The sequence below is a fragment of the Lepidochelys kempii genome, chromosome 5 (assembly GCF_965140265.1).
Source record: "Lepidochelys kempii isolate rLepKem1 chromosome 5, rLepKem1.hap2, whole genome shotgun sequence".
NCBI classification, from domain to species: domain Eukaryota; kingdom Metazoa; phylum Chordata; order Testudines; family Cheloniidae; genus Lepidochelys; species Lepidochelys kempii.
Window position 1 is genome coordinate 121855948 of NC_133260.1, and position 13994 is coordinate 121869941.

The 13994-nt window shown below is 43.0% G+C and overlaps 1 protein-coding gene across 10 annotated transcripts in view; it reads left to right on the forward strand.

The window, feature by feature from the left end:
* The window catches only part of KIAA1958 (KIAA1958 ortholog), a 115103-nt gene that overhangs the window by 31417 nt on the left and 69692 nt on the right, over positions 1-13994 (forward strand). The gene's annotated exons all lie outside the window — the stretch shown is intronic.

Consider the following 13994-nt stretch of genomic DNA (forward strand, 5'->3'; position numbering starts at 1 on the left):
TCTGGCCCCTTGTTTGCACGCTTCTACAGAACGAATTTTAATAATTTTAGGCATAATCTATTTTATCCCTTAATTTAAAGTTTAGGACTTTCAAGGCTGATGATGAGGTTAGTGCTTTCTCTATGGGGGAAATAAGTAAAGAGTTATTAATGGAATATAAAAGACAGTGGCATGGTGTGATTTAAAAGTATTTTTTATCCATTAGGCCTTGATTACAGTATGTTACCCAATATTTCTAACTGGCTTTAAATTTGGATGCAAATTTTTTCATATCCTGGCTCATCTCTAGGAGAGCTTTCATGTTACTATTTTTTCATATAACTTCAAAGTCTTGTCTAAGAACTATTTTAGGGACTTAACTGCATATGATCTATTATGCACAGTTGCATACCAGCCTGTTCAAAGATTAGTCTTCTGTCTATTTCTAGTATTTTTGCAAGTCTGTACTCTTTTTTGCAATTTTTAAAGAATCTTTTCCCGCTTGGCATTTGAAAGAGAGAGCCTTGTATGTAAACTAGAGAGAATGACCTGCATGGTTCTGCTAGTATTCTAAAATTCCTGACCATTATTCATAATCTGCAAGGTTGCAAGGTTTAAAAGACAGCTTAGAATGTCACTTTTATTGAGAACTGAGTCTTTACAAATTCTCTTGCTCGGCTCAAAATCATCTGTGAATAAAAATATAACAATAGCTATTTAAAAAAATCTAAATTCTAGTGTAGAGCAGTTTCCTCCTCATGCAGAAAAGTTGTGAGTTCCTGCAATAGTTCTCATTTTCTGTAAAAGATTAACTCTATATTTAGTGTAATAGCTGCTAAATTGCAGTCTGTGACCATTCTGATGACACTTAAGCTGAGCCAGCGGTGTAGCCCGGACGGGACACTTGGATGGGCCCTTATTTCAGGTGGGTGGTCAATGCCAGGCCCGAGGAGGCAAGAGGGATGGGGAAAGAGGGATCAGGGCTAGCTGGACAGGGTGAGGCGAGGCAGCCTTGCAGGAGGCGATGGACACTCTGGTCAAGACCGCTTCTGGCCCCAGGCGCGCAGCCAGGGAGTGGGGTCAGGGACTCATCCCTCTCCGCCCACCCAGCTCTCCAGATGGGGAGCAGGGTCGGGGCAAAGGGGTTTACCCCACTCCACCTGCTTGGCATTCCAGCTGGGGAGTGGGCAAGTCCCCGTGCCCCGACCCTGCTCCCTGGCAGGAGCATGGGGCAGGCAGAGCAGGGCAAGTGCTAGGGCTGGAGCAGAGCCTGGGCTGGGGGTGTGGGCCTGGAGGCTAAGTGCGTGGGCTGTGGCCCACCTGTGCCTACGCCCCTGAGCTGAACATTTGTCTATATTAAGAAAGTTTACACTGGTTACCCTTGTGCCAATTTCCTTATTGTAGACAATTGCATTGTAGTCAGAGAAATCCTACAAGTCAAAAAGACAAACCAACACTGAAAAAGTAAAATTTCTCTGGACGAAATGGTGCTCTCACTTATGCATGAGCGACTGCACTGGTTTTGCATACTTCAGATAGCCTAGTAAAAGAACTAACAGCATCAGCGTAGTATTTTGTGTGTATATTGATAATAGCATTCTTTTACATTTTCACAGATTAAGTATGGACTTTCTCTTTAGAGGCAAATGTTCTGGAAAAAAGAAAGAGAAGAGAAACATCTCACTTTCAGGCTCTGAATTTGATCCCTCTTATTACATTCTCATGAAACTAGAGATGACATACACTGATGATTGTGGACTCAGAAAATTATAAAATTTTAAAATCTTTCAAGTCTGTCACATTTTCATCATTTGGGGATGGCCATTAAGCACAGGCTATGGCAAACTTTGATAGTTTTGATACAGTAAACAGATAACATGTGACTTTATGTTCAGATCACACTGAAAAATTGTATAAAAAAAGATACCATTCAGGAGCAGATTAAAAAGAAAGGTTTGGTCCACAAAACCCCTTTTTGCTAGCTACGTTTTTTTAGACTGTTTAAAATATTAAATTTATTTGCAACATACTGTTCAGTGATGATTTTACAGATCACATTATCTTCATCTAAAATGCCCATAGGGTGAACTTGGAACTAGTGAAAATGAAAGATTAATAGGAATGATTGAGGTTACCACAGAGTTTTTTTACCCACCTTGGCAACATGCCTCCATGCTGACATACAACACTATTGCTATTTCAGTCCTGACACTCCCTTGCCTGTGACTGTCAGCTGCATTATACTATACATTGGTTTCTCCATTGTATTTGCAAAAACCCAAGCTATTTTATGCAGGGTTGATAACCATCTGTCAGAGATGATGCTGGCCTTGAACCGGCTGACTGAGTCCCGTCAACGAAACCTATAAGATTATTATACAGAGGTTTTATCCAAACATTCACTCGGCTGCCTTTGATATGTCTGATAGAGTTGCCAGATCTTTAGCATCCGGAGTGCTGTTAGAGTATGTCTACACAGCAGCTGGGAGGGTGTTTCCCAGCTGGGTAGAAAGATACACGCTAGCTCCGCTTGAGTTAGTGCATTAAAAATAGCAGTGCAGTCATCACAGCGCGAGAGGCAGCATGGGCTGGTTGCCTGGGTACAACCCTGCTCAGCCCTCAGGGTATTCGCTTGAGTACATACCCAGAGCTGCCACCAATGTTGTCTCGGTCACACTGCCATTTTTAGGTGCTAGCTCGAACATGTCGACCCAAGCTGGGAATTGCACCTCCCTGCTGTTGTGTGGATGCACCCCTTCTTTAGGTGAGGCAGTGTAGCCTTTAACATGTGTTTGCTGATTAAGTTGCAGTCTAGGTGGGAAACCTTTTGTCAACCAGTTTTTCCCTTCTGCCTCTTTCAAAACTTCCTGGCTTTTCGTTCTCTACATGTGTCATGACAAGCTCCCATGCTCTGATATTGCTTGACGTCTCAAACGCATAGACTTTAAGACCAGAAGGGACCATCACGATCATCTAGTTTGACCTCCTGCACGTTGCAGGCCACAGAACCTCTCCCACCACTCCCACTCCCTAACCTCTGGCTGAGTTACTGAAGTCCTCAAATCATGACTTAAAGACTTCAAGTTACAGAGAATCCACCATTTATACTAGTTTAAACCTGCAAGTGACCTTTGCCCCATGCTGCAGAGGAAGGCGAAACACCTTCTTCCCCCTGGGTGTCTGCCAGTCTGACCCAGGGGGAAATTTCTTCCCGACTCTGAATATGGCGATCAGTTAGACCCTGTGCATGTAGGCGAGACCCCCCCAGCCATACACCTGGGAAGGAATTCTCTGTAGTAACTCAGAGCCCTCCCCATCTAGGGTCCTATCACCGGCCATTGGAGATATTTGCTGCTAGCAGTCATGCCATTGTAGGCAGTTTTCTCATATAATCCCCTCCATCAATTTTTCAAGCTCAGTCTTGAAGCCAGTTAGGTATTTTTGCCCCCACTGCTCCCCTTGGAAGGCTATTGCAGAACTTCACTCTGATGGTTAGAAACCTTCACCTAAATGAAAGCCTGAACTTGTTGATGGCCAATTTATATCCATTTGTTCTTGTGTCCACATTGACACTTAACTTAAATAATTCCTCTCCCTCTTTGGTATTTATCCCTCTGATGTATTTATAGAGAGCAATCATATTTCTACTCAGCCTTCTTTTGGTTAAGCTAAACAAGCCAAGCTCTTTGAGTCTCCTCTCATAAGGTAGGTTTTCCATTTCTCGGATCATCCTAGTAGCCCTTCTCTGCACCTGTTCCAGTTTGAATTCATCTTCCTTAAACATGGGATACCAGAACTGCACACAGTATTCTAGATGAGGTCTCACCAGTGCCTTGTATAATGGTACTAACACTTCCCTGTCTCTACTGGAAATACCTCGCCTGTTGCATCACACGACTGCATTAGTCTTTTTCACAGTCACATCATTGGAGTTCATAGTCCTCCTGTGATCAACCAATACACCCAGGTCTTTCTCCTACTCTGTCACTTCCAGTTGATGTCCCCAGTGTACAGCAAAGATTCTTGTTGCTGGTCCCTAACTGCATGACCTTGTGCTTTGCTCTATTAAATTTCGTCACATTTCTATTACTCCAGTTTTCAAGGTCATCCAGATCTTCTAGTATGATATTCCAGTCTTCCTCCATACTGGCAATACCTCCCAATTTTGTGTCATCTGCAAATTTTATTAGCACGCTTTTTGTGCATGGACCATTAATAAAAATGTTTAAATAAGATTGGTCCCAAGACCGATCCCTGAGGAATTCCACTAGTAACCTCTCTCAAGCCTGACAGCTCACCTTTCTGCTTGACCTGTTGTAGTTTCCCTTTGACCAGTTCCTTATCCACCTTTCAATTCTCAGATTAATCCCCATCTTCTCCAATTCAACTAATCATTTCCCATTTGGAACTGTATCAAATGCTTTACTGTAGTCCAGCTAGATTAGATCTACTGCATTTCTTTTGTCTAAAAAAATCAGTTATTTTCTCTTTCAATTGGTCAGTTCTTTCCTTGATCTTTCTCTAGTGCTGACAGTATTTTCTTCCCCACCACCCTGCCATCTTTTTTACATCACACACATCTTGGACAGGTTTTGCACTGTTTTTAAAAGTGTCCAAGATCAGTTTTTCCCTTTGTATAGCAAAGCCCAGGTTTCCTTTTGCAAATGAGACACCAGATGCTCTAACAAAGTCTACCCCACTTTCTGGGATTCCATATTTATTTTAGACTCTTACAGAACAAAATATGAAAAAAGCAAGCAAGCAAACAAACCAAAACCCCCAAATTCCAAAACACCCTCCACTGGGCCCTCTACCTCATCTGAGGTCAGATGCTTTTGTTATAGTCTTTAACAGCAGCAATTTTAAGACACCCCCTCCAAAAATGTAGATATTCCAAAGTATAGAATTATCACTTCTCACAATTATCTGAGCTAGGATCCTTATTGTGAGCTCAGTGGTTGGTCTGTGAGCTCACAGGCCCTCTTCCCAAGGAAGATAAATGTTTCCTGGCAGGTTAATTGGCAGCATTATGAGGGTCTCCTGCCAAACAAGCCAACTTGTTGAACCCCTTGTTGGTCCTAGATAACCCCCTGCAATAGAGCCTGAAGCAGTGGGATTCCTTTCCAGGGAGTTTCTTCTAGTTTAGAATCGGTTTTTTTCCAGCCCAGAAGTATCATTTTCTTGCACCATGATGCCCCTAAAGCTAGTCTCACCAGACTGCATTTTCACAGACTGCTTAGAAAGCTCTGAAAAGGTTTGAAATGTGAAGAAAAGGTGACAGCCGTATCTAGCGAACAGACACCATTTTTCAGAGTGGTGTTACATGCACATGCTAAATTCTTCAGTAAAGTGTAATTGAAGGTGGACCTCAATAAACCATCAGTGTGTTTCTCCTATTCTTGTCTAGACTTTGGGGCAAACGGGTTCCGCTTCCTGCATGGAATGGATGAATTCCTTTAGAAATATCATTATTTATTTATTATTGTGGGTGACCCCACAAGAAGTCACTGTGTTTCCTTGAAAACTATGCCAGGGCGGGTATTTAAATGAATATTTTCTGGTCTATCAAAGAACGTGGCTAAAGTTCATTCAGTCGGACAAGTTACAGGAGCAGACAGCAGTAATCAGCCTGGCCCCAGTACATAGGTTGAGATTTGTGAGTTAGCCATTTGGGGCCTGATCCAAAAAGACCAGTAAAGTTAATGGAAAGACTCTTGTTGTCCTCAGTGGGCTTTGGATCAGGGCCCAGATGCAAAGTAGGAGCTTAACTACCTTTGGGCATCTGGGCTCAGGAACCTTAGAGATTATGCCAGTGAACTTTACTTCTGGTAATTCAGCTAGGTCCCAACAGCTGTTTGTAACTGACTACCTAATTACCACCCTTTCAGTCTGCAGAGTGAATATTTAACACAAAAGGCTCTACTCTATCTCACAAAGACTGAGCCATGCTGAAGGAGACATTCAAAAACAGATTAGACTGCAGTAGCTGGGGGCACTTGGCCTCATTCTGACTGATCTCACAGCACCATGAAACTCCATTGACTTCAGTGGAATGAGAACTGGTTTACAAAGGATCAAATTAATCTGTTTTGTAATGACATTGGCTTCCATGGGCTTACACAAGGGATGGATTTTGTCCCATCCCTTCAGAGACACTAGCAGGAGCAAGAGGAACAGCCGTGTTAGTCTGTATTCGCAAAAAGAAAAGGAGTACTTGTGGCACCTTAGAGACTAACCAATTTATTTGAGCATGAGCTTTCGTGAGCTACAGCTCACTTCATCAGATGTTTACCGTGGAAACTGCAGCAGACTTTATATACACACAGAAATCATGAAACAATACCTCCTCCCACCCCACTGTCCTGCTGGTAATAGCTTATCTAAAGTGATCAACAGGTGGGCCATTTCCAGCACAAATCCAGGTTTTCTCACCCTCCACCCCCCCACACAAATTCACTCTCCTGCTGGTGCTAGCCCATCCAAAGTGACAACTCTTTACATAATCAAGTCCGGCTATGCAGGAAATATGCAGGAAATAGCCCGACTTGATTATGTAAAGAGTTGTCACTTTGGATGGGCTAGCACCAGCAGGAGAGTGAATTTGTGTGGGGGGGTGGAGGGTGAGAAAACCTGGATTTGTGCTGGAAATGGCCCACCTGTTGATCACTTTAGATAAGCTATTACCAGCAGGACAGTGGGGTGGGAGGAGGTATTGTTTCATGATTTCTGTGTGTATATAAAGTCTGCTGCAGTTTCCACGGTAAACATCTGATGAAGTGAGCTGTAGCTCACGAAAGCTCATGCTCAAATAAATTGGTTAGTCTCTAAGGTGCCACAAGTACTCCTTTTCTTTTAGCAGGAGCAAGATGAACAGCTACACCTCTGTAAAAGCTCATGAAAGCTCATGCTCAAATAAATTGGTTAGTCTCTAAGGTGCCACAAGTACTCCTTTTCTTTTAGCTACACCTCTGCTGGTTCTCGCATATATACAGGGAGAGTGGTGCCATGGCAAAGGGGGAGCCAGTCATATGGGCTGTCCTTGTTCTGGTTTGGTTTCAGATTGTATGGGAAGGCTGGGAGGGGGAAAGTAATTTAAAGTGAATAGCTGGCAAATTAATATTCCTTTCAGAACTATGGAGCTTACGTTGTTTTGATGGCTAAACGCAGAAGTTCAAGTCTCAACTGTTTTAGTGGAAACACAAAACTCTGAAGACAGTGGATTGTAAGTGGAGGAAGAAATTATTTCCATAATAGGTCCCTCTTCCTCCTCTCATTTTTGCCTGTGCATCATAGTTACACATGGGGTCACCTGGGCCCTTCTGGTAACAGTCCCTTAGGCAGAACATCTTGAATAGAGGGCCATTAGCTCTGAAAGCAGCTGGTAGTCATCAGGGCTTGGTGCAAAGTCCATCTCTGTTCTGAAGATTGCAGTGGGAAATGTCTATCTTGAGGAAGCCCATTATGTTATGTAAATGCACCTAGAGGATGCTTGATGGGCACATTCAATAAATATAATGTGAAATAATGAGCAATTTTGGGTTTGCTTTAAAATTCATTTGGTTATATTTTCCAGTCTACACTTATGTTTTGTTAATGATTTGAGAGCTCAGTGTTTTAAAAAATTAATCTTAAAATCTTGCAGTTTTACTCTAAACATTCCTTATCATTCAAAAATTAGCATTAGCTTTTATACTATCGCCTGGATCCTGCCAGCCTTTATGTCATGCGCCACAAGGAGCACAAAGGTTTTGTGCCTTAGCATGAGGCATCAGGGAGGGCACATGTAGGTGACAGTATAGCTAAGCACTGTGGGTTTGATTTCTAGAGAATCTCCAGTCATTGAAGTCAATAGGAGCTCTGGGTGCTCAGCAGCTCGGTGAATCAGTTCATAATTACAGTCCCCCAAACTGAGCAGTAGAAAGTTCAACGATCCTTTCATGTCTGGTCCCTTGGGCAGATTCTGCCACCATTACAGTAAGTAGTTACTGAGCATTCCTGCTCGTTTCAATAGCCCTACTTGAGGAGAGAGGTCATGCTCAGCATGAAGAAGGGTGGCAGAATCTGATCTACACTGCTGGGAACACAATGGAAGGAACTGGCCTATACTCTTGGGTTGGGAACACAAAAGCAAAGGTGAGCAGGGCAAAGGTGGAGAATGGGCATGTGTGAGGAGTCGTGGGCTTATGTGTGAACCTTGACAGACAAATAAGGGAGGAGTCCTTGTGGCATCTTAGAGACTAACAAATTTATTTGGGCATAAGCTTTTGTGGGCGAAAACCCACTTCATCAGATGCATTGGAGAATGCCTTCTTGTTATTTTTGCTGATACAGACTAAGATGGCTACCACTCTGAAATAAGGGAGGGATTCTCTCACCTAGTAGGGTCTAGCTGGGGAAGAATTCCCCTGAGGCAGCCATTGTGAGGGACAGCTGTTCATTACGCTAGTCAGGACCCCTTGCAAACCCTGACTTGAAACCACGTTAGTTCCCCTTCACCTTGCACTGAGCCTTTCTATGCCATGCCTCTGGAAGACATAGCATACAATGTCAGCCAAGGTGTTTAGCTTATGCTCCCCCTTGGCCTCAATTCCATTCCTAAGTGGGAGTAAATTATCATCTCCATAGCATTGTTCTCATTCGTGCCGGCTTGGTTCCTCTGCACTTCCTGAACTGCTCACTCTCTCTTTTTACCTTGCACTTACAACACAACACACTGCTGCAATCTTGCCGCTGCACCGAGCAGGTTCAAGGCCTACATAGCTGACATTTGTTTCAGTGTGAACAGAGTAAAGTGATGATAGCCACTTAGAAATAAATACAAGCAGTAACAACATTGTTGTTAATTGGGGGGGGGGGGGGGGAAGAGAATTCTCCAGGCAGTTAGTGGTTTGTAGAGGGTTTAATTTTGTGAAAAATACCAAATGCTTTTGGGCTAATAACCTGATGCTGTTCTTTAAAGTCAAAATAAATCATCTTCTTCCTCAGCTGGCTAAAGGAATCTCCTCAGCCAAACTGTTTGCTGCCTGTTAAGCACTTGTTGTGCTGGCAGCGGTAGTTGAAACTATGCCATACTTGGCAGTGAAAGAATCTTTCCTGAAGACATGCCATCAGCTGAGGAATAGCTCTAGGCCAATGGAAAGGGTGTGGCAGAATGCCATGATATTTTAATGAATGGAAAACTATATTGTCCATTAAGATGTTCCACGTTCTGGAAAAGAAGAATTCTTAGCACCATTTATTATATCAGTTACTGGTATTATTTTTTTGTTATGGGTGAAATTCTGATCCCACTGGAGTCAACTCCCATTGACTTCAGTGGGGCGAGGATTTTATCCTATATGTTTAGACACATGTAAAAATGAAAACGCTTGCTACCCAAAGTGATTTGATAGACATACACAATCGGGCCCACTTGGAAATGTTTTTTTTCTTTTTTTTAATCATTGTGTGCTTCTAAATAACTTCTTGTGGCACTGTTTAAAAACATTAACAAATAATATAGGATCCCAAAATGTGTAGCTGCTATATGGGTTGATTATGGAAAGTTGCCACTTTCTATTTCTAGGCTGCTGGTTGGAATCCACACCAGGCTGCTAGGGAATACTGACTAATTATTAGTGTTGGGGGAATCTCTTGTAGTTCCAGGGCTCAGAAACTTGTCAAACTATTTTTGAGATTTGCAAAACTAGCTGAATCTGTGATCCCTTTCCCTGTACTTTATATCTTTTATTTTCCCAAGAGATAGTTACTTTAAAAATGTTTTTTGGGTTGAAAAGAATCATTGCTATTTATTAGGGGTGGGAAATTGCCGTTTACTCACACAGTAGCATGGCACAATCGGGTGTCTTACACATGGTCTATTATAGTGCAACTATTTTAAAAAAGTTTTTCTCTCTCCTTTCTGCGCCTCTCTTCATAGTCTCTCTCTTAAACATTATTGCATTTACATTCTGCTTGAGTCTGAATTCAACTTTCAAACCCCTAATGTCTGAGTGGGTTTGAAATTAGAGAAAATTAGTTCACCCAACCCTAGTCATTACTATCTGATGACTGACTGGTGGCCTGTGTGAAATGACTGAATCGTTGTCAATCTCGGTCCTAAGGGTTCATATCACAAGTGACAACTCTGTGGCAACTTCAGCAAAGAGGTCAAAAATTGGTGGGCCAGAGACTGAACTCTCACTGCTAGTGGTGGTTGCTTCAGGATGTGGGCTGAGACAGCAGCAGGACGCTGTGGGGAAGTTTGCACAGCTGCTGCCCTATTTTACAGATAAACAGAAGAGGGCTTGTCAATTTCTGTAGTTCTACAGGCATTACACATTTCACTTAAGAAAATAAACAAGCTGGTAAAATAATATATAATTGCCCAATGGCCAAAACTTTTAATCAGCTACAAGTTTATATAACATCAATAAAACTGCTAGTGTAAAAGTTGTGAGCCTTGTGGGTTAAGGGCTCAGATTTCTCTCTTTATAAGTATAAAAATAAAGAAACTTGCAAATGAAACTTCCGCTTCCCTTCTCGTTGGTGATGGAATAACATCCCCGTGGCAGCCACAGCGTTTGCTCATATGGAGGAGTCGTATTAAGGAAGTATGTATGTATTTCGAGCTGCTGCTTAGTGTGATTTAGCCGCTGGAAATGAGGAGTGCCAGCACGATGTGACCAACCAGCAAGTGTTCAGCAGTGGTTTGAGACCCACTGGTGTAGGAGTTAATACAAAATTGCCAGTCCCAGTGTTTAAAAAAAATAACAAGTCAGGCCCCAAATATCATGAGATTGGCTTAAAAATCAAGAACTTTTTTGAAAAACAAGAAATTTGAGGGGGTCTTCTCATTTGCCTTCTGGTGTTGGAGCCATTAGGGTTCACATTTTCAAGCTTTTTACTGCAACCAGGAGGGTTAGAAATTTACTTTGTTTGTTTTAATGAAAGCTTGGTTTTTGAGTAATAACATGGTTCCAGGAACTTGGACTTTAAGCAAAACACTAAATATCGTAAGTCTCATGATAAATTTGTGTGAGATGGGAACAGTGTTGATAGAAATGGGTCATACTGTTTGCTTTGGCGCAAATCCATGGCAGAAGGCACTGTAGTCCAAAAAGATAGGCCAGCAGTGCTAACGAATGCTGTTGTGACGTACAGCATGAGCCAGTGCTGATCTGGACAGAGTTAGCCATCAAAGGAAATCCATTCTTATCGTATGTGGCTTTGTGAGGGCAAAGCTTTGCATACTTCTGCAGTTTCCTATCTCCTTGGAACCATTTCCCCAGGTCATGCTTCAGGCATATACATGGTGTGGAGGGCACTGGTGGTGCTGTATGGCATAATACCACATAGCTGCACTTCACCTCATATATTCACAGATCTATCCAGTTCTGTGTATAGTCCCTGGGCCTCTTTACTGCCTCCTGTTCCTTGCCAGCGTGTCTCCAATGGAGCCGGGACCCTCAGTTTCCTTGCCGCCTGCAGAACCCATTCATGGGGTGATTTCAGAGCAAGGAAGGGGAACCTTGCCTAAGCCAACACTGACCTAATCAGCATTACTAGAGGCAGAAAAAAGTCAGATGTTGCTGGTCCCCCATCACTGTCCTCTCCAGCTTCCGGCCGACTCACTCCTCACTTGTCAAACCATCAGTGGGAGAGCTTGTAGAGAGCCAAGAGGAAGGGGAAACGATGCAATGTAGGTGGCGCTCTCTCTTCCCCTCCCCTCTCTTTACCACTCCCTTTCTGAGGTATTCCATTCTTCCATCTATGCAAGCAGCCAGAGGAGACACCTTGGTAGATGGCTGTCACCTTTGTCAAATGCATTCCATGGTGTAGGTTAGTGAGGGAGGAATTCAAGCCAGACTGGTTACTGATACGGGGGCTTGCTATTGGACAGTGTTTACACTGGTGTATCATCTAGGAGAGAGCACTTTGGGGCTGCTTCCTGCCATCCTTTGGGCTGTCAGAACTCAACAGGAGTTTCACCTGCGTGAGGTGGCCTGACATGCTCCTGTGTTATAATGGGAAGAGGGATTGTAAGAGATCCCTTTGCTATTATTTAAAATAGTTTGGTCATTAAATATGTACCGTGAAGAGAGGCGTTCTGGGTTACAGCCAATCAAAGGATGACTTATTGAATGTCCTCCTTTGCCTTGAGGGAAGGGGGTTGCAACCTTAAGACAGGCTAGTGGAGGCTTGTGGTGTGTACTAAAATGAAAGTTTGCAGTAATCACCATAGCAGCTGGTAGTAAATGAGGTTAAAAAACTAAATATGTCAAGGCATGCTGAGATCAAGTCTGATTCTTAATTTAGGGTCCAGATTACTGTATTGAATTTTCAGCACCTATAGATGATTCACACAGGATTAGGCATTGCTGGGCTCTAACCAGCAGAAAATCCCTCTAGAATAATAAGGCTTTGTGGTTTTTAATGCAGTTAAAATACCAGCATTATTCACATTGGAGACTTAGCTCAGTTTTGCCAGCTACTGTATGATTTCCGAGTACTCATGTAAGTAGGCTGTAAAGCATGAGTCATCTTATTGAATCCTGCCAGTTAGATAGAAAGACTTAAGCAACCTTCACGATGTGATTTAGCAAGTAAGACTGGACTGCCAGCCAGCAAAGAGCAGTCTGAATGAATGGAAAAACTACCCCTTTGGGAGGCCAATTCTTTTTACCTTTTTTTTTCTGACAACTGAATATAATTTTCCCCCTCTTCTATGAAGTTTCCAAAATAAGCTTCTAGGGTCAAATCATTTCCCTTTGCTAAGAGAGAGGTTTGGCACAGGGTGGTAGGGGAAGCAATTTCTTTGTACACTACTGCAATGTCAGGATTGCAATAGTCCCTATTGCTTCTGCACCTTTGGTTTGCAGGAGGCTGTGGCCAGTGGGTCTGCAACGTGGTGGTTTCACCGGATTCATCCTTAATCTTTTCTAGTGTGGTTCTACTCTGCAAAAGTGGCATTATGGGGTCCCATGTTTATTTTCCGTGTAATAACTTCTGTATCAAATGTACTCCATTTACGAGTAAAAAGATGTTGTTTTCTTCAGACTTCCAGCCCTTCAGACTCAACCTGAGCTCCCAGGGTCAAGCTGGGTTCTTTCCATCTTCTGCATTGTCACTCGCAATAAAGGTTCTGCCAGCCAAAATGGGCCTCCAACCGCATCTGTGCAACAGCACTGCCCTCCAGTTATGCCCATAGCTACACCTGTGGAAGCCCGGGCTTGTCCGAGGATCTGCACAGGTGTAGCTGATTGGAACGTAGTGAACAATCCTCCTGATGATGTACAGACAGAACCCGCAGCTCATTCCGCCTTCCCTGTCCACAGTGCTAACAGGAGCCAAAGGTAGCATCTGCTCATTTCTATCAATGAAGTGAGCAGACAGAATTCTGAGAATGGTTGAGTAAGAAGGTGCCACGTTTACAGAATTGCTTTTAAAACAACACTATATGGGCAAGAGCAGGGAGCCCTTGTGGGACTGGTCTCCCCCGTATGCAGCTGTGGTGAAGCACGGGTTCCACTGTACCTGGGGACCTCAGGAACCAGGGAGGTGGGAACAGGTCCTGTTTGCTGGTGTGAAAAAAGGGAGGAGAGAGTTGGAAGAGCAATCTAGAATGCGCCTGTCTGACGTCCTGAACTGTACTTTTACTAGGCTGTCTTTGCCCCTTTTTAGATACATTTTAATTCAACTTTCTCCAGAAGACCATTTTCTGCTACTGTGCCAGTGAAACGTATCTGACCTGAAATATCAAGAACGTGCATTTACACTCTAATGGAAATACCAAAAACTTCACCTTTAAAAAAAAAAAAAAAAAGCACAGATGTGAAATGTATGATACAAATTCTTAGTCCTGAGCATAGGATTTACTAGCTTGAATAGTGCCACTTAAAACAATGAGGTTACTCAATAAATTTGTTAGTCTCTGAGGTGCCACAAGTACTCCTTTTCTTTTTGCGGATACAGACTAACACGGCTGCTACTCTGAAACCTGTCAAGTGAATATGCCCGGCAGGTTTTTCATGATC